Source organism: Ptychodera flava, chromosome 3 (genome assembly GCF_041260155.1).
Source record: "Ptychodera flava strain L36383 chromosome 3, AS_Pfla_20210202, whole genome shotgun sequence".
NCBI lineage: Eukaryota > Metazoa > Hemichordata > Enteropneusta > Ptychoderidae > Ptychodera > Ptychodera flava.
Window position 1 is genome coordinate 44302843 of NC_091930.1, and position 21177 is coordinate 44324019.

The following is a 21177-nucleotide window of genomic DNA, read 5'->3' on the forward strand; positions in this document are numbered from 1 at the left end:
TGTTAAATCGCTTGGCAGTCCTTTTACACCCAGATTTCTGAAGTGATGTATGAACTCTGCTTCATACGAATACAAAAATAAATCTGCAAGAAATGGGGCGCAGTCTGAATAACTTAAGCACACAAAAGTTTCAAAACATATTAATCAGTAGTGCATAATTAAACGGCAATAAGTCTCTTGAAATAAACATTGTATAACAATATATAAAAATATCACCCTGCAGCAAATATTCATTTAATTTTTCTTTTTTTTTTTTGTAAAAAAAACTGTCTCTGGAATCATTCTTGTTAATTTAGTATCGATAGTGCAATGATGCATGTAGCGTATACGGGAGCCGTCATTATTTACAGCCCGGGGGTCACAGGAATCGGTAGGGCGTGTCCGAAGGAATTTTGTCGGAAACTCCGAAATTTTGAGTAGACCCAAGCTAGCCATGATTAATTGAGTATTTCCCCTGTGTAACACCGAAATGTTAACCTACTCCCTAACTTGGAAAAGTTATATACATTAATACTGTATTTCCAAATTTACACATAAACACAGCAAAAAAATATGAACGGGCTAGTCTGCCTCAGGGCCGATCATCTAAGAGACAGTTGGTTGATATCACAATTTGATAAATCTCTTTTTAAAATCGTCTTACAATATTGTGAACATCTTACTTAATCCATGGAAATCCATTTATGGATGCATCTATGTTAAAAAAATCGATGAAATGAAATGAAATCTGTTTTTTCGTGTTCTCCATGCCAATCAACCCCGAGCTATTCTTCACCTATAATCTACACCGCCATGCTGTCTTTCGCCAAACATAAGAGAAGGTTTTAAGTGAATACCCCGTATCAAATTTGATCTTAAAATTTGCCGATGGACAGGGAACGGATACGAGCTCATTTCTAGTAGCTTTGCTTTACACGATGGTACTGCATGGAAGGTTCACTGAACTGCGTTTTGACTGAATATTGGTAGTGCATATTGTGCGTCGTATTGTTTATGGAGTGCTCTGCAGGTCGTTGCTAGTGAAACAACCCTTTCATAAAGCATACAATTTCTCATAAAGCTCTATTCAAGATGGGAAACAAGCATATTGTACTGGGACAGGTGTGTACTCTGTTCCTCATTCCGATAAAGCAAGACAACTATAGAAGAGAGAAGTCATATTACTATTCGTGCATTTGTATGGGAAAGCTTTGGTAAATTCCCAATGTTTGTACTTCCCTTCTTAGTATTTCCTAGAAATAGGTGTGTCGTGACACTCTGCGATCATGTTCCGTTTCTCTCGGCCAGAAGCGGGTAGGTTTTCATATAGCTATTTGCAGTGAAAAATACCCTCTTGAGCTTGACTATTACGTACAGACGTATTTACTATAGAGAGAGTACCTTTTTCGACTTTCTCTTTTCTATTATTTGAAAATAGAATAATATAAATTATTACTTTCATTTTGACTTTACAGGCACAGCGTCGTTTATACAGGTTACCAACGGCAAGGCTACTTGTGGAGCTCATATGTGATTCGAAACGTAAAACTATCTTTACCAACTGAACTTCCTTGATATTGATCGAAACTTTTTGTTTTGTCCTCGGCCGACTTCTTCGATATAAAACATCGGTACGTATGCTTAATTTTTATTCGATACTAATCAACTACCAAACATCGCCCGTGGCTGACAGGCTTATTGACCATACATCTATTCCTCAGCAACACTTGCTATAAAGGCTATTTGCTGTTCACTTTGCTATAGCCACTTAGTATGCTTTTAAGAATCGTAATTTCAGGTCATTTCCCCACTGTGCGACATTTGCCGCACCAGCGGTTTTACAGCTACGACGAAAAATAAAGTCCAGCCGCATGGAAATTCCGCTCTAGTTATTTCATATTTGTCCTTCGATCAAAGTCATTAAAAAGACTGCAGCGATAGGAATTCAAAATTACGGGCCACATTATTCAGTTTAATCTGCGATGATTAATCACTTCAGTGGTACAATGGCCAAAAGAAGCAAACGACATAACACAGGTGTGCCATTGTATTCTCTCGACCAGCGTACTATAGGTTCAGGTTAAGCGTCTATCATTCTAGAATTTTCTACTTTGTCTGCCGCAACTGTAAATTTAATGACTCAGAGTTGGAAGGCAAAGGAAGACCACCTATCACGTCATTTTTTATACATATTCGAGCTTATTTTGACGGTCATCTTATGGTGCAATCCCTCGATATCCATGAAGTAAAATATTCAAGGTTTACGGAAGTTTAAGTTTCAAGTTCACAATGCCGTCACGTGTCGATACTCATGGAAAAGATATGTAGATTTGACGTATTCCAGCCATATGGTTTTGAAGTGGAAGAGAGATCTCAGAATTACATCAACTATTCTTTTTGTCAAACAATCTTATGAAAACGGGAAATCATGCAATTCTATGCTGGTGGTCATTATAATCTCGGCGCGATATAGTTCTCTTTATTTTTGAGTCGTTTATTGAGAGAGTTGGTCGTTAAGCCGAAAAACAGTTTGTCACGTATTTACTCAAATTTGGATGGCCAATCACAAGCTGACAAACATGATGTCGACGATAGTATAGGTGCTGCATTCGACATAGACGATGCAACTGAACTGGGTGACGATCGTAATAATTTTTGGTTGTTCTAAATGACCTTAGATTTTAGCGGATGTGTTTTGCACCCGAGACAATTCAACTCTGATTGCACAATGTTTGATGTGTTAGCTGTTGACACAGGCCCTCGTCAACCTTCATGCTGTTAAGCGTTATCTTCTCGCATGACTAGGAATCGTTTGCGTTCCCATGAGAGAGAGAGAGAGAGAGGAGAGAGAGAGAGAGAGAGGAGAGAGAGAGAGAGAGAGAGAGAGAGAGAGAGAGAGAGAGAGAGAGATGTTTGCAGTTACCTTTAGTTTCTTGACATGTGATGTTTAATACACGAATGTTTGATACTTTTTGTACTGTTACTGAAATCGTGCTTGGCAATTGGCAATTGAAATCTTCAATCATTTCATTTATACCGTCTTTAAATTTTAAGGAAAAGGAAATGGCTTCCTTCAATTTCCTTTTTATGGTGTAACAACACCAAAGCACAGTAAAGGGAATTACTTCTAGGCAACACTCTGCATTGTTCGCATGATATGAGTCGGACTATTCGACTTCGATTAGTTTTTTGGCGAGTTATTCTAAGTAAAACTGGAGAGATAGTAATTCCATTTACCGTGTTTACTATTGTTGATGGTGAGCACCAAAATTACCTGCCAGGTGCAGTGGCGAATAGCCTTTCAACCCTATGACCTTATATGACGTCAAATAGTATTTGCTGTGCACATGGACGGCATTGTTGTATTGTTGTGAAGTGACCATGCCTGACTGATCCCGAAACTGTGTTAACACTGCTGAAAAGAAAAAAAAGAAACCTTGCACAATCATTGTGATTAATTGCAGAAGCCAGGAACGTTTATTGACAACGTCGGACTGTCGTACCAGTAGTTGTTGAAACTGTTGCCATATGAGTATACAAGTACACAAATTTTAGAATAATTTGAGTGACTGAGCTCAATAATTCGTAATTTTATGAATACGACGTAGTCGGTTCCATCAATTTTCAGTCTAATGAAAGATTCATCGGAAATCCCCCCCCCGTAAATTAACACAACTCAACCACAAATACCAGTGAAGCCTCAAATACACGATATATTGCATATCTATAAAAACTTCATTGGTAACGGCATATCACAATTTACCGAGATAGTCATCGCAGGATTGCCGCATTTAGCACCTTTGCTACTTGACATTTCCCACCCGTCTTTTTAGGAGAATTTATTTGTTTATCCTAAAAAAATCTCGAGTAAACTGTAAAGCTGCCTAAACATATGTTCAGGCTTGTTATATTGCAGTTTGTCTTAGGGTGTGCCAGTAGGAATTCTGTCGTCAACTCATTATCTCTTCCTCAAATCATCTTGTTTTGCCCGTCCTAAAAATCACAGATTCATACTTTTATAGAGTAAGCATAGCTAATTGGCTTGACTGACACATTGATAATCATTGATAATCACTAACTTCGTTCTAAACTGAATGATAGTCAAAGATGTAGAGCACAGGGTATATCATATTGCTTAAAAAAGTGACAGGATGCCTATCTGAATCTCTAAATAAAGGAGGGCAACCTACAAATTTAATTTTGGCAGAGCTCCTTCGGAATAAGAGTTCTTTGATCTCTATGGCCATTCAATAACACCCTGCTGTTACTATAAGAATAAAAGTGTGACCCCTCACGTGACCCCACGCGGGAATCCGTGACGTTAGTACAGATCATGTTATGTCAGGCTCCTTCTTTTCCCCTGACGACGCGAGACAGACACAGTGGTGAGTAGAATCAAATATTTAAACTCACCAATGTGAATAACAATGTCAAAATTAATTTAAAATATCTGTGAAAACTAGATGTAGACGAAATTTCTATGTTTTCCCGTCTTTGTGCCATGTATGTAACACAGTCCGGTTAAAATCGTTACTTTCACTTTGTTTTTAGGTGCCGTGTACAGTAAGAGCCACTTATAATGCTACGTTTCCTCAAAGGTTTTGTTGTTCAGTTTCGCTGTGTGTCTTTAAGCAGTCGCTCAGTTCAAGAAAGTTAGAAATATTAAAAGGTTTATACGGTATATTCCTGTTCGTCAAATCTCTCAGCAATAGCATTGACTCTTCGTCCGATCCACACGATAAGCAATGGCCCATACAGTCTGCCAAATCATGCCTTGCTTGAAATTCAACCTGTTTCATGTGCCGCCTTTGTATTAAAGCGCACGTTTGAAATAGAGCTGATTGCTTTCCTCAAGTCAGTTTACCGGCCATGCAGGTAGTCGTTATATGTGAGTGATTGTTACAATAAACGGAGCGATTTGAGAGTATCATTACCAAACTGAAACATTTGTGATTAAAAATAATCTGTGAAAGACTTATAGCCACCATACGCCATATCGGCCAGTCAGTACCGTAAGGGAGCCACCATTATTTCTGGCCAGTCGGGGTCTGAGGAATGTTAGGCGGGTCACTAAAATATTGAAAACTTAGAGGGGGGTTGCTCAAAATGTTGAGAGGAAGAAGTGTACTCAATTTTTTGTGCGAAATAAATTGAAATACCACTCAGATTGCACCATTCAACACATCAATTTCTCAAAATTTTCCACGCCAGATAGGGGACAGCCCGATCTGACATATTTCCTATCAGCCTCTCACGTATTCTCCCATGTACTTTCAAATTCTGCCCAGTCAGATATCCTAGCGAAAACCATGTCATGATTCACATCCAATTTAAAGAATACTTAGTATACATGGTTGGATACGGTTTATAGTGTGAGCTTTTATATCTGTGTTTGTTATGACTTTGAATTTCATTTTGCTTGTTTCATCGTTTTCAACCGTCATGAGATAACCGATGATAATGTAGTAGGGAACATCAGGATTTGAAAGGTCTTTACTATTGCTGTATTTATGTAAATTTTACAAATACATGTATCGGTATTAACGTTTCTGGGTGAGGGGGTCAGTCAAAATTTCTGATTTAGAGAGGGGGGCTAATCAAATTCATCATGGTTGAAGGGAGGGGGTACTCGAAATTTCGGAGTTTCCGATGAAATTCCTCCAAACCCACCCCAGCAGCAGGCCGAAAATAATTACGGCTCTCCACGAAAAATCTTCCTGTATTCAAGTGGCTACTTTGACTCAACACCGGTCATCTTAAGCGACAATTGGATGGATATCACAATTCGATATGTTTCTTTTCGAACTCGTCATACGACATAGTGAACATCTTACCATGAAATGAAATAAAATCTCTTTCGTATACTCCACGCAGAGCAACCCCGCGTTATTCTTCACCTATAATGTACATTTCTTTCATGAAGACGTTGCCATACTGTTTTTTTCGCCAAACTATAGAACAGAAGGGATTAATTGATTACCCTATCTGGACATCCTTAAAATCGCCATATTATGCTTGACCTTAAAATTTGCCAATGAACAGGAAACGGATACGGGCTACTAGTGGCTTTTCTTAACACAATTATACTGTGTGGCTGGTGATTGAACTGTGTTTTGACTCAATATTGGTGGTGCATATTGTGCGTCACATTTTTATGGAGTACACTGCAGGTCGCTGCTCGTGAAAGCTCCCTTTCATAAAACAGACAAGCAATCACAAATGCTCTATTGGAGATGTCCTGTTGGACTGGGTGTATTATTTCTCATTCCAATAATGTAAGATAAAACCCATAAGAATAGTGTGAATTCATGCAACTATTCGTGCGTATTGGGAAACTTTGGTTAATTCCCAATGTGTGTACTTCCAAATATGCACTCACAAAATTGTACATGAAGCGACAGCTGTCATGGGAAGCTATTATGCACTTGAAAAGCACTAAGGAGTTGCTCAGTGATTTTTTGTTCTCAACATTCAAATTCAGTGCATAACGTACTTAGAGTATATGCGACTATTCTGACTGCAGTTCTCAATGGAGGAAAGCGACCATTTCTGAAGCATACAAAAAATGCATCAAGGAATTTCTTGGACTATTAACTATGAAACAAATGACATCCCTCTATTACAGCGAACCTTGTACTTGACACGACACAATGTACACAGTGATGTCGGAAACACATTGCCCTATTATAAGTTCATTTTTACTCCTTGAAACTTGTTTGTTTTTTACAGTTTCAAAAAATATGACTCAGCTGGAATTACTGTCTAGCTAAAACCGGCGAAAAAAACCCAAAACAAAAACAACAAAAAACCATAACGACACCATAAAATGATCGATACACGATAATACAGAAACATACGTCGGACTTGGACGTCTTAGTTCAGCATTACAATGCGATGACTCACCACTTCTACCTTGATGATAAAGCGAGACAATGCAACATTCCTTAGCGTTAAAACATGTCATGTCATGTCAGTCTCTTTCGCAGTCCATTGAAGATGCCAGACAGACACAATTGTGAATATAATTAGGGATTTAAATAGCATAGCATACCTGGATTCATCACCAATTTATCACATCTGGTCTTTTACGATCTCTGAGTTGAGATACCGGTTGCGGATCTTAATCCTCTCGGTAATGGAAACTGACACACAAAGTTGTCGGTTGTAAGCCAATTTAGGTCTGGTTTCGAAAACAGAAACGGTGAAGAGTAAACATTCTAATCTCCATCCAACACTCAGCTCTACTCTCCTTCTTTGTAGATAGTATACAATTTAAATAGCTTCCAAATTGTATATACTATAATGAATGATTTGAGCGTAGGACTCTATTTAAATACAGATTCGTCCGAAAAAATTACTGAAAAGGCATATTATCAAATCTTTGAAGTTATAGTGAATGTACGCCTATGGTAATTTTTAATAAATTTAACTTCTGTTAAACAGTACAATCGCTCAACGCAAGGCAGACGGTTACTCCGGCCAAAGGAAGTTATATCTGCTGGCAATCAGTCAAGTTGATTACTATAAGGCAGTGTTAGACATCGGGAATCATCGGAAGAGGGAAGAGCAAGGCATTACACTACATTTTGTTTTAAAATTAACATATTATGATAGATATGTCTTGCAATAACATCAATTAAATGACCAACTTTTCTCTCAGCATACTTAGGATATAGTAGGTGGATATTTGTAGTATAACGGTTATGCTTAGAGTTCAGAATGGGGTTTTAATGTCTTTGTTAGATCTTTTACCTGTGTTTTGAAGAGAGAGACAATCAGATTGGTCTGACGGATATGACAAAGCAGGTGACAGAATAAGTTACTCTTATAAGAAAGGCCAAGTATTTATCAAGGATTATAATAGCATACGGAGATATTTCTGTTCCATTGCAAGAGAAAGTTTGGTTACGACGTTAACAATAGAACCAGGTTAAGAGATATCTGACCAGCGAGATGCAAAGAGAAATCATGAATAAAGAATGTACTATTGTTTTGCTTCTTTACATTTTTTGAGTCACAGTAATGAAATGCTTTATGCGTGATACAGACGGAAATTCAAACGGTAAAAATGTGACATTTGGAAATCTACTATCTTTTGGAACAACAAATACCTCTCCCCCCTGTCTGTATGTCTGTCTGTCTGTCTGTCTGTCTGTCTGTCTGTCTGTCTGTCTGTCTCTCTCATTTTCTCTCTCTCTTCCTCTCTCTCTCAAATGTTATTGACATATACTTGTAGGTATGCTGGGAGCTTGATCTACTTTTCAATTATTTACTCTACATTCTAGTGTATGTTTGACCTTAACTTACTACTGTAAAATGATTTTCAATGTTTCAATTTTTTCTTGTGTTTAGCATATGAGCTTTGCATCAACACTTCTCAAGAGAGAGAGAGAGAGAGAGAGAGAGAGAGGAGAGAGAGAGAGAGAGAGAGAGAGAGAGAGAGAGAGAGAGAGAGAGAGAGAGAGAGAGAGAGAGAGAGAGAGAGAGAGAGAGAGAGAGAGAGAGAGAGAGTCAGACAGACAGACAGACAGACAGAGACAGACACACAGACACACAGACACACAGACAGACACAGACAGACACACAGACACAAACAGACAGACAGAGACAAAGAGAGACAGAGAGACAGACAGAGACAGACAGATGAGAGAGAGAGGTTTGTTGTTACCTCTTATTTACTAGATATATAATGTTCATCGAGTGTATGCCAAATGTTTAATGCTCAATTGTGCTTACATCTGTGGATTCCTTCTTGTTGATTTAAAATAAAATATTTTTTCAGTAAATCATTAGATAAATAGAAGAAGAAAATAGATTTCTTCAATTCTCTTTGTGCTGTAACAAAAGAAAGGCACTGAAAAGGGAATTACTCGGGAATTGTTCACATAATATGAGTCAGACCTTTCAACGCCGATTGGTAAATGGAGAGGTCCTTCAAAGTAACAAAGAAAATATATTGCGTCCTTCTATTGTTTGTTGTGAACAGGGGCAGTACCTACACAAAGGAACGGGTAACCCCATAACCTTATACGCTGTCAACCAGTTTATGCTGTGAGGGGGCATTGTTCTATTGTTGTGAAAAGACCATGCTTGACTAATCTTGAAACTCTGTTGACACTGTTGAAAAGAGAAAAACATTGCACAATCATTGTAATAAATTGCAGAAGCTATATAAGCTGTTAGGTGTTGTACTGGGGGGGGGGAATGACGAAAGTTTGACACCACATTTGGTTTCAATATTAACGTAATAAGTGCTTGCAATTGCATAACATACATGGCCAACTTTTCCTCGGCATACATAGGGATGCTGTCAGCGGGTGTATGAAGTATAGCGTCTTTGCTTTAAGTCAAGACAAGCTCTGCCTCTTTGAGTTTTATGGCCGACGGCCATTCCCTTCGTACAATTGTCTTTTGCCGAAACGTTGCAATATGCCAACCCTTAAGAATAAACTGTACGTCAGCAACTTGTTTAGACATATCGAGCTCAAAACTTCATTTGACCTGTGTGTCAGGTAATTCTATACTTTTCAATAAAATGTATACGTACTTACCTAACTAATGTCAATGAACGGGTGCGCCCTTTTGTTAAACCGCTAAGGATACGTCATGTGACTCGCCAGACAATTATAGAATGAAACGTCTCGTTCTGGTCTTTCTTTTCTACCGGAGCCCAGAGACGGCACCACAGTGAGTAGTGGGTATGACTTCAATGAATGATTTGTGGATAAAAAATCCCATTTGAACTTGTCTTTGATGAACACACATCACAAAAGAAACGAGCCTCTTCAATTCTCGCTTTGTATGCCTAAATATTGGACGAAATGATATTAATTTTGCACTTTCGCTTTGTGAACAGGTAGCGTAGTGTGAGGGTCACCATCAGCTGAGGAAAGGTAATAAGTTGGTTGACCATTTGGTGCTGTCTCAAAGTTTGAAATTGAACTTCAAGTGTCTGTTTGGGTTCGCAACAACTTCAACGGTAAGTATGCTAAATTTATGTATTCACATGTCTGCACCCCTGTAATCGACCTTAGCTGTAAGGGCTGTTATTTGTTGCCAGGCAACCCTTGTAAACATAACACGGACGCGGACTTTACTATATCATTGGCTGTGACTTGAATAAAGATTATATACTAAGACCACACTGTCCCGTATACCCTTGAACCTTTACCGACTGACAGAATAAAATCGATCAGCTAGGTATCCGTTACTTGATACGAGTCTAGCACAGTCGAATATTGCTGACAAAAGTCATTGTTTGACCTCAGGCGGGGCAACAAAGCAATCAGACGTTCTGTGAGCCTCTCTTTCCTTTAACATATAAAGTTCCAATGTTGACTTGTCCAATGTTGACAATGTAAACTTGACACGAGTCTGAAACTGCTCAGGGTTATTCCAGGCAATCTTATCCTGTCATACCAGGGAGCATACCCTTGAATGACTATTCATGAAGATGCGTTTTTGTTTTCCGTCAATCTTTGTTGTTCCGGCAAAGCATTGTTCTATTATGACGTGGCCTTATTTCTGACTCAGCTGGAAAATATGTCTGGCCGGAAAATCAATCAGGTCTCACAAAAAAAAAATTGAGGCACCAATCAAGTTTCTTGCAAATTCCCAGGAGATTTGTTATGAAAAGTGTCTCATTATGAAGAATACGGTTGATAGTAATGGCAGAGTGTGTACGTTTAGGCACAGTCCAATTATTTAATAAGGATATGACTCTGCAAAGGACGTCAGTTTTTCAACAGTAGGTATCAGCAACTGTAGGGTTGTAGGGATTGTGTATTTTTCAGGGGGGTGAAATCATTTCACTCTTACTGAGGAAATATCTTTGAAGTTACTGATACGTTTTAGGAGCTGTACCTAAAGCCTTTTTTTATAAAGGTGTGTTCAATTTCACTGTAGGATACGGACTGTTATATCCGGAGAAAAATAACACCCTTTGAAGTACATGTACCGGGAACTACATGTCTCAAATTCATGTGGCTGTTGCTTTGTTTGAATGTGTAACTATGACGAAGAGTGACGTTTCTCAACGGCTGACATATAATTTGTTGAAATTTTATTACATTGGAGCTTGTTAAAAGGTAAACTAGATGTAGTCAAAAATGTAGAAGTTACTTTCATGACATTTAATTGTTGAATACGCCTTCTATCACATTAATTTGACGATTGTAAATGTTGCGCATGCACTAAATAGTTTTTACAGCATGTGTACAGCCAAACTTGACACATACGGCAGAAATGGCACTTACGGTTGAACAGACAAAGAAATTATATGATTGGCCGCTAAGGGCGTGCAAATCTAGTTTATCATACCAGGTCACTGGTACAGAGCTTGATATGTCCATAGACATTAAGACACACGGACAAATCAAAACAAGATGTGAACTGAATGTGCTCACGTGTTTTACATGAGGTTAATTAAAAGTAATAGCTTCACAGAACTATCAGATATCTGTTATATCATTATATGTAGCAGGTTTCATCAACTTTCGCACAGTTCTCTCAGAGTTAGATCACAAATTACAAAACTTCATTTAATATGCAAATTAGCGGTTTATTAACTTGACACAGCCGAATGATTCATGGGACAATTAGACATCTATCAGGTCAGCATTTGTACCTCAATGACGAGGCGGACAATAATCTTTGGCTAATGGTAGCGATATACATTATATTTATGTTTGTTACGTGAGGGGCACATCGTGTTATGTCACTAGTTCTGAGTTAAATTGCTATCTTTGACGATACGTTAGGGTGACCCTATTACTCCTAGACCTTCCAAAACTTTGCCGTTCAGTTTTTGGTTCGGTCTTCAGCAACGACTAAGTTAGAGGTTGAACAATTCAGGGCTAGCTATTCTTTGACCAGGTGTCTGTTCTTTAATTGTAAATTGAAGTAGAAAATATAGGTTGCACTAAGTCCGGGCGTATTGGCTATTACTTGCTGATTAGATTGGCAACCTGTGAAACAAACCAAGCAGGGAAAGATTACACAGTAGAAAATATATTTTAAAGTTAGACGACCGTTTGATATTGAATGTACATGTGTCACACCGTTGTCTCTTCATACAATACTGTGAGGCATTTAACTGAAAAGCATTTTAAATAGACACATTCAAAGGCTTGGACATTCGAGCGCCTGTCATATTTATTCATTCGCCATTAAACTAGACCTGCTAGACTAAACAGCGACATTTGTACCAACTATAACATGTTTCTCACAGTCACAAAACCTAAAAATCTACCTAAATTGTTTATTGCAACTATTTCTAGAATTTCCCATTTTAGAGATGCTGGATTTATTTCGATTTGTTTTCAATTGATTTTTCCTACTCCTATGACGGGTTCAGACCTTGTCGAAATAGCTTGATCGGAGGTTGAAGTATAAATTTGTTCTCGGGTCGGCATTAGGGGCATTAAGAAACTGACTCTGAAATTTTATTAGAAGCTTTGAGTTTTTAGCCGATAGATATTAAAGGTATACTGTCACCTGTTCCAATTTTGCCACAATTACCATGGAAAGAGAAAATCTAACCAATAACAGATTTTAAGCGGGTGGCCGCTTTTTAAAAACAGCGCCCTCAAATGGAAATTTTGAATACCAAGGAACGCCTCTTTGACCATATATGGGTATATTTAGATTACAGGTGACTGTATACCTTTAAACAAAGGCTATCTAGCCGATGCACCATTGCATATTAATGATCTTGGATTTTAGATCGTAAACTTCTTCTGAAAATTGTGTCCTTTAATGTATAGTCTGTTATTAAGAATGTACATGTTATGCGTACATCGTGTTTTACTCGCAATGAAAGTTAGACTTATGTAACGTTTCTTAATATTGCCACCATTATACATTTGGTCTTGTGAATAAGACCTTTGGATTAACAGGCATAGACGCGGTTTGCCTTTGCGCCTGGTGACATTGGATTTAAACTTTTACCATGTAAGTTTTACTTTTCTTGCAACTTAGGAAGAATGCTTCAATTAACACGCTAGAAATGTAAAATACTTTGTTTATTTATTTTCATTGGTTGTTCATTTCATCTCTTATTCCCTCTCTTTTAATCCAGGAACAAAAATATTCCAAATCTATTAAGATGCAACGTTCGAACAAGGTAATACCGTTTGTGAATATTTAAAATTTCTAAACTTTCTATACCTCTTACCACCTACTTACTTGCTAACCTGCCTACCTACTTTATGACGTACCTACTACATAACTACCTAACTACCTACCTACATACCTACCTACTTACATCTCTACCTACATACTACCTACTACGTATCTACCTACATACCTACCTACTTACGTATCTACCGACATACCTACCTACTTACGTATCTATCTACATACCTACCTAATGCCTACTTGCCTACCTACACACTTATCTGCCTGCCTGCCTGCCTATCTACCTAGCTAGCTAGCTAGCTAGCTAGCTACCTACCCACCCACCCACCCATCCACCCACCCACCCACCCACCTATCCATGCACTGACCCATTCATCCACTCAACTAACTACCCACTCATCCACCTACCCACACATCCACAAACCCACCTATCCATCAGTCCGTCTGTCCGTCAATCCATCAATGCATCCGTCTATCTGTCTGTCTGTCTGTCTGTCTGTCTGTCTGTGTCTGTCTGTCTAACAGTCTGTCCGTCTATCTATCGATCTGTCTATCTATCTATCCATCTATCCATCTATCTATCTATCTATCTATCTATCTATCTATCTATCTGTCTGTCTGTCTGTCTGTCTGTCTGTCTGTCTGTCTGTTTGTCTATCTGTCTGTTTGTTTGTTTGCCTGTTTACCTATCCTTGTATTATCTATCACTCTTTCTCTCGATCTACTATTTACTTGGTATCTCTTAAAGGTATTCGGTCACCTGTTTTTTAATATCAAATCACAGATTTTACGAGGGTGGCCGCTTTTACAAAGGCGCCCCCACACGACCAGCCATGGCATATTTGACAGAGTCGTCTGGTTGACATTTGACGTATCAAATCGGAGGAACGACAGCTCCCTTGCAGCTACTACTAGACTTGGTTTCTGCGAAAGTCGGGTCACAACCCGTTACCCCTTCATTTACTTCGATCCGGTTTCAATTGCACTAAATAGGGCTACAGCCGACTGTTGATTATGTCCATGTTCCATCGTATCGACCAAAAAACATTTAAATTTCGCGGTGAAGTAAATGGCGTCCTTGACAACAATTAGTCGACGGTACCTACGCTAAGCCCCGCCCCTTTACCATACATGGAATATGCAAATTTACGATGACCGCGTCCCTTTAATGTAATATTACAATAATGTTTATAACTTACCAACATCCATAAAATCTCTCTTGTAATTCGATTTAAATTATCACTCTTATAGGTTTCAGCATTGATCGTAAACGAAGGATGGGGTTCGGCATGTAGTGATGGAATTCCGTCAATCAATCGCATGATTGCCAGCGTCCTCAGTGAATTGAGATCGATAACATCTATTCCACGGTGTACAATGTGGCGAAAGGGAAGAGGAAGAAGCTGAACGGTTCAGAGTTCTATTTAAATACCCAGTACCAGAAGAGCGGAAATTAAAACAGTTACTACCTAATCGTTCGATTCCGGGCACAGTATATCTTTACTTGCACGACCACTTTTATCCAAATCTGCGGAAACTATCACGAGATGTCAAATTCGTGTTTGGTTACTCATTAACAACAGCTGCGGAAGCTCGAAAGCTTAAGCGAGATATCTTTCACGATGCAGAGCTGTATCTCATTAACGTGTGGGATCCAGATTCGATCAACCCTGAAATTATCTCGTGCGATAAGAAGGAACTATCAACGAGAACTGACGAACTTTCGGAGTTGCATAGAGGGTCGCACGCACACGTATTATCTGTGGGTAAAAGCGCCCACGAGTACTTCCAACCTAAACATCGAGGACCTCAATCTAACAGACACCACTATGTTCAACCAAACCTCGGCAATATCTCCAAAGCTTACGAAGAACTGAAAAATCGACTCAACATTTGAAATAGTTTCGCTTCTACAACCAACAAACTTGCAAAATCTCAAACCCATAGTTGAGATATTGGGATATATCGCGATGCCCGCAAGGGCAAATTAAGATCAAGTTGAAAGTAATCGGTGATGTGAGCGAATCAGAAGGAAACATAAAGACAGAACTTTCGCATTCCGAAATCAGACTTGTTTCGAAACACTGCGAAAACTCAAGGTCAACTTGAGGACGCGCTACTCGGCTGCCATTTGGTACTTGCAAACCCAAATGCTCATATTTCCGATCCGTCGATCTCGTCAGCGCTATCACTTGGAGTTCCACTTTTGCTACCGGACAGTGATGACTTCGAATATATGATCAAGAAGTATCTTGAACCATATCGACATAATGTATTAGTAGATATGACTGATAACAACATACTTCGCACAAAGTTGGAGGAAAAATTGATTCCTATCATCACGCCGTTTCAACCGCTAAAAAGATCAAGGAAAGTCTTACCTTTGACACTTGTGTCGAACTTCGCGAAGATTTGAAAAAGCAGCTTCTTCGTATTACCCGTGTCGGTCGACCAAAACAAGGTAATTAATAAGCCTTCCTTAAATACGTTGCAAAAAATGATGATTTAAGCATGGCGACTAACAATATTATAACACATACACATAGACGTATGTGCGCATAGAAACAGAATAAAAACATATAGACATTCAGTTACCTAAATAGACACATCCATGTCTTCACGTGACAAAAATTGATATTTTTCACCATCGTACAGTCGAACATGGGCAGCCAAATGAAAACAACATTGTCCGTAAAAACAAGATAAATCTAAATCGAGAGATTTTTAAAGTGCCAACAGTTATCATAACCACGAAACATTTCTTACGACAATAATACACTCTAAGATAAATATGAAATACGAACGACTGGTCATTATTTGCAATAATCGAATAACAGCTGCATGGCAGCACAAATGCAAGAAATCGTATGTTGTTGGGCAACCATGACCTTACCAGGTCTTCATAGAAAGGGTGCTCACCATTTGCTGTTTGCATATTAGATCGGCACGGGTGAGGTATTTCTGCTGGGCTAATCATACACGTTCACACTTCGGAGGAGGTTGCCTCTGAGCTGAGGCGTCTCTGGCTAAAATTGTGAGCACTAAGGTCGGCCATTGGCTAATGTACTGCATATCTTGCTGGAGAGATGACGTCAGAGAAAAATCAATTTTTAAGAGCACACCAAACTTTTGTGTTAACGGTTAGAATGGCCCTGCACCCATTGCACTAGAACAATGTGGACAATTGACTTAGAGGATGTACATTCAAATATCGTGTAAAAGCGGACCAATTTCTCTTATGTTATCACATCTAGCAAAAGCTGTAGAGACGGCCTATGGGATGAAATTGAACCTGACACGAGGTTACTTACGTTTTGCGGGAAAACTTGATTTAATATGCTGTAAAATATCTTCACAGAAAACGGCTAGGACAGACACATACCTGAACATTTTAAGAGGTTTAAATTTCGATGTCACACCCTCACTGAGTGGAATTTTTTAACACCTTCTGGCAATTCACTGGCAAAACATGAGAACGTGAAATTTACTTGGTGTAGTAACTTCTAGACATTGCCAAACGAAGTGTGAAGTATCAACTGCGAACACAACACAAGACAGATGAAAGGGTTCGTCATTCTTACCCTACGTTATCAGGTGTGATTTAGATTCAATCCCTACGACAACTCATGATCCGAGTTAACTGTCTGCACAATGTATTCTCTCGTGTATTCGGCTTTTCAGAATCGACGTCCGAAGATGATGATTTAAACAGTAGTCAGGCTGGAGGTTAGTTCAATAATCTATCGTCAATTCAGATAACATTGGAAATATGATAGTGTTGTTCCCGTTGTAGCAACAAAATGAATTACTTTTAAGATTTTAGTGGAGTTTACCTTTTTCTCCAAGGTTTATCATATACTCATGCCCTATCGCCCCATGTAGGCGACATATCAGACGTGATATTTTGTGGTAAACGTCGAGATATACACGATAAACGTCATCGGTTCGGTTCCCGAACAACATTTTTAATATTATAGTAAACCAAGTAAACAAACAAGATGGCTGCCACACTCCGTCAACGATTAGATGTTGTCGACATAAGTAATTGAACTGCTTTGAGGAAAAGTATATTTTTGTAGCTACACATGGGAATTATATATTGAACCTTGTAATATTATATGTAGGTATATAGGTAGTTTATTTCTAATGCTTGGGCCTCAGCCCATCGCAAAAAAGCATACATCAGAACAGAGAGATAGAAAAATACAATGCAAAAAAGTGTACTTGTTAATTTTTCAACAGTTAACACTTTTCAGAAGAAACTCTTCTCGAGCTTTAAATGATCTGTGCACATAAAGAGATAATTTGTATTGAACAAACTGGTTTTTTGAAGTTAACAGAGCAATAAATTTGTCATGTGTAGGATACAATCGGAATCTTTCTGGAATCAATTCTAGTCTATGCTGGTCATATAAAGGACAAAACAATACAAAGTGGCATTCGTCCTCAACAACCTTACGACATTTACTTTGGCAGAAAACACAAAATCTTTGTTCCGCTGGAACAACTGGTTTAGAGTGACGACCAGATTCAATGGCTAGATTATGACTGGATGTGCGAAGCCTGGATAAACAAGATTTGAATTTCATTACACTAATAGAGGATAAATACATTTCAGGCTCTAGTAGAGATTTAAATTTTACATAAGTACACAGTCTTCGTGATTGTTGCATACTAGCAGACCACTTTGCTTGTAGCAGTCCTGAAGTCTTAATTGAAATAAACGTAAAAAGCCTTTTTATCTCCGACCTGTTGTTCAACCCACGCAATTCCAAAGCCATATTTATAAAGAAGATCTTTAACCTTTGTTACCCAATTACTCCTTCCTGCTTCATCTAATTTGGTTAACATAGTGTAACAAGCTTTGGGATAAGGGTAGTGTCCATTTCTAAACGTTTTAACCAATAAGATATGCAACGTTTCATATATGTACATGACAGGGGAAATCGACCACATTCTCCAAGGAGTACCTCAAAATTTACACTTGTATTTACCCCCATTAAGAAACGACAAAAGTCCAATTGAACTCTTTCTATCTCTAAAGAATAATCACAACCCCATATTTCAGCCCCATAACAAAGTACGGGTAAAACTGACGTATCAAACAACTTAAATGCTTCCCTTAAAGGGAGACCTCCTAATTTTTTTATGACAATTTTTATTTGGTGCAAAGCTCTCTTTCCTTTCATGGCTAATTGATGTTTTGCTGGTGACCAAGACAGTCTGGATGAAATTAAAATCCCGAGATAATTATAATGTTTGACTGTATTGATTTTTGCACCATTGTAGAACCAACGTTCATAATGTTTAAGGATACCACCGTTTCTAAAGACAATGACTTTGGTTTTATCTAAATTTACAGACATGAGCCATTGCTTGCAAAACAAACTCAAGTTGATTTAACTTTCTTTGTAAAGATATTGGTAAATCAGCAACATCGGCAACGTCATCTGCGTACATCAAAATTCCTAAATTTGGGAAATCGTCATTAATAAAAATACCATTGTTCTGATTTATATCCATATATGAAGCTAACTCGTTCACAAATAAACAAATAAAAAGGGACTTAACATACATCCTTGCCTAGTACCTACAGTACAATCAAAATATTCTGTTAAACCTCCATTACATAAGACACATGACTTTAAGTTATTGTACATTGAGCGAAGGACAGTTAAAACTCTACCGTGAAGACCATACGAGATTAATCTATGCCATAAATAACTGTGGTTTACTGAATCAAATGCTTTCGAAAAGTCTATGAATACGCAATACATTCGACCTTTCTTTTGAGATAAATACTTCTGAATCATTGATTGAAGAGAAAATATATTGTCAATGGTACAATATTTTTTTCGAAAACCAGCCTGGGCTTCAACAATAATTCCAGATTCGTCTGCCCATTTTACAAATCTGTCGTTAATAATTTTTGTAAATATTTTACTCATCGCAGAGAGTAAAGAAATCCCTCTGAAATTATTACATCAGATAAGGAGCCTTTTTTATGTAGGGGAATATTATCCCTTTACACCAGCTCTCAGGAAAATTTCCTTTGCTCAAAATAAGATTAAATAAGTCACACAAATAATACACATTATCTCAGTACCATGTTGAAACATTTCATTGACAAGTCCATTTGGACCGGGTGACTTATTCCTCTTTAAATGTTTAACAGAGTTCACAACTTCTTGATGAGTAATATCCTTATTTACAGAGATGGGAAGATCATTTTGACAACTGTCACAATATAAATCATGATTTTCCAATTCACTTGAGATCTTATTATCGAAATCAGTGTCAACAAGATTACAACGAGTGTTGAACAAATCTTTAAAATAATGATACCATTCGGCAGATGCAATTTTATTTTGATTCGTAACTGTCCTTCCCGTCTTAATCTGTTTTATCACACTCCAAAATTTGGAAGGATCGTTCACACTTTCTAGTAAGTCTGTACGTTGCTTCGACTTGTGAGCTTTAATTTTTGCGGCACACACTTTCTTGAAAAGATTGCGAGAATCTATATAACTTTTTAAATCATCTGCACTGTTTGAAGTACGGAATCTATTAAGATATTCAAATTTCTTTTTCCTAATATTAACACATTCATTATCCCACCAAACCTGTAATATTATTCCATGGTTACTCCCCGAAGTTCTTGTATTTCTAGGCAAGCACTAGCATATTTTTAAATACTTTTCGCAAAGATCGGTCAACCTCCGAAGCAGTCTCCGTACAGAGATAGTTGGGCTTGGATAATTATAACCTAGCTAGGGAGTCTCAGCAGTAGCTTCACTAATCTTTGCCACAGGCGACGGTTTTCACCCACTTTTGGGTAATACGCGTTTTGAATGATATACATTTTCTGTCTTGTTTATATATAATACTTAGAACCGAAGAAACTTAGATAAATGAAGAATACACACATGTCCGCCACGTCTATTGAGCAAGTTGGCGTGGGGGGGGGGGGAGGCACAGGACTGAAAGAAGTTCCAGTTTGGAATATTAAAATTTGCCTGCAGCAGAGATATGAGGGGGGCTACCGGTCAACGAGTCGAGGACCCTCTTGGTTTGTTAGAATAATCCAAGCCTCATCGCTGACACACCGCGCTCCAACACAGATGCAGTGTAACAGAAAAATACTGTTAACTTCTACTTGCTGTTACTGAGCAAAGTAAGACAAAGAAAGAAGTTACTTTAATAGAGCCTGTAAAAATCATAATATTTTCCGGTCCCTTTTCACGCTTAAGCAATAAATCTTAACGACATTTTCAAAAAACATTTACATGATTAGAAAGCAACAACATGACAGTTATAACACTAATCGTGTCCGTCTAGAAGGTTATAAACTATGAAAACACGAAATATTGTTTATCTTACAACAGTTGGCAATGAACACTTGCCCAGCGGGAGTAAGGATTTTGAAGATATGGAATTTGATAGCAAGCCAGGTGAGTTTAATGTCCAATAATATAGATGTCTGTTGGTGGAGTTTGACTTCTAAACTGATAGCGATGAAAATCATATCATTTGATAAATGTAAATTATAAAACTTTCCTATGGGTAATTGCCATCAATAATTTTACAGACGCGCAACTTGCTATTTCATGTATTTCGAACAAATTTGAACGGACGACTTCGCTCAATGTATGTTTTTTGATTAATCTTTACCCAGCGATTAAGTTCGACAAACCTACGTACAGTGACTAAGAATACATCTAATGCGTCAGATGTTCTACATACATGCTTCAGTCACTGTCATCGCAATAAGCAATCCTCCATGAAAGTTTCTTCAATTAAATAATACTTGGTTCCTGTAAGTTCAATGTACAACTTTTTCTGTTCAATTCTGTCTAAACAGTTCCCGTAGCAGTAGCAGAGACCACAACAGATGATGGAACTAAAAGGCGGGAGATGCATCGGTACCAAGCACACCAAGTAAGATACGTGGAGATTTCACTCTCCTACCTTTAAAAGGGTGTAAACAGACATACCTTTATGATCTTTGTGTTGATTTCTTGATGAGGAATGAGCTTCAGAATTTAATTAAAAATTTCAGCC

At 38.1% G+C, this 21177-nt stretch overlaps 1 long non-coding RNA gene across 1 annotated transcript; it reads left to right on the forward strand.

Annotated features, from left to right (window-relative positions):
* Nucleotides 1-9634: 9634 nt before the first annotated feature.
* Nucleotides 9635-16842, forward strand: LOC139130111 (uncharacterized). The gene is made up of 5 exons (XR_011551783.1): nt 9635-9677; nt 9836-9958; nt 13058-13102; nt 14368-15577; nt 16798-16842. It is a non-coding gene; the product is annotated as an uncharacterized lncRNA (long non-coding RNA).
* Nucleotides 16843-21177: the final 4335 nt, after the last annotated feature.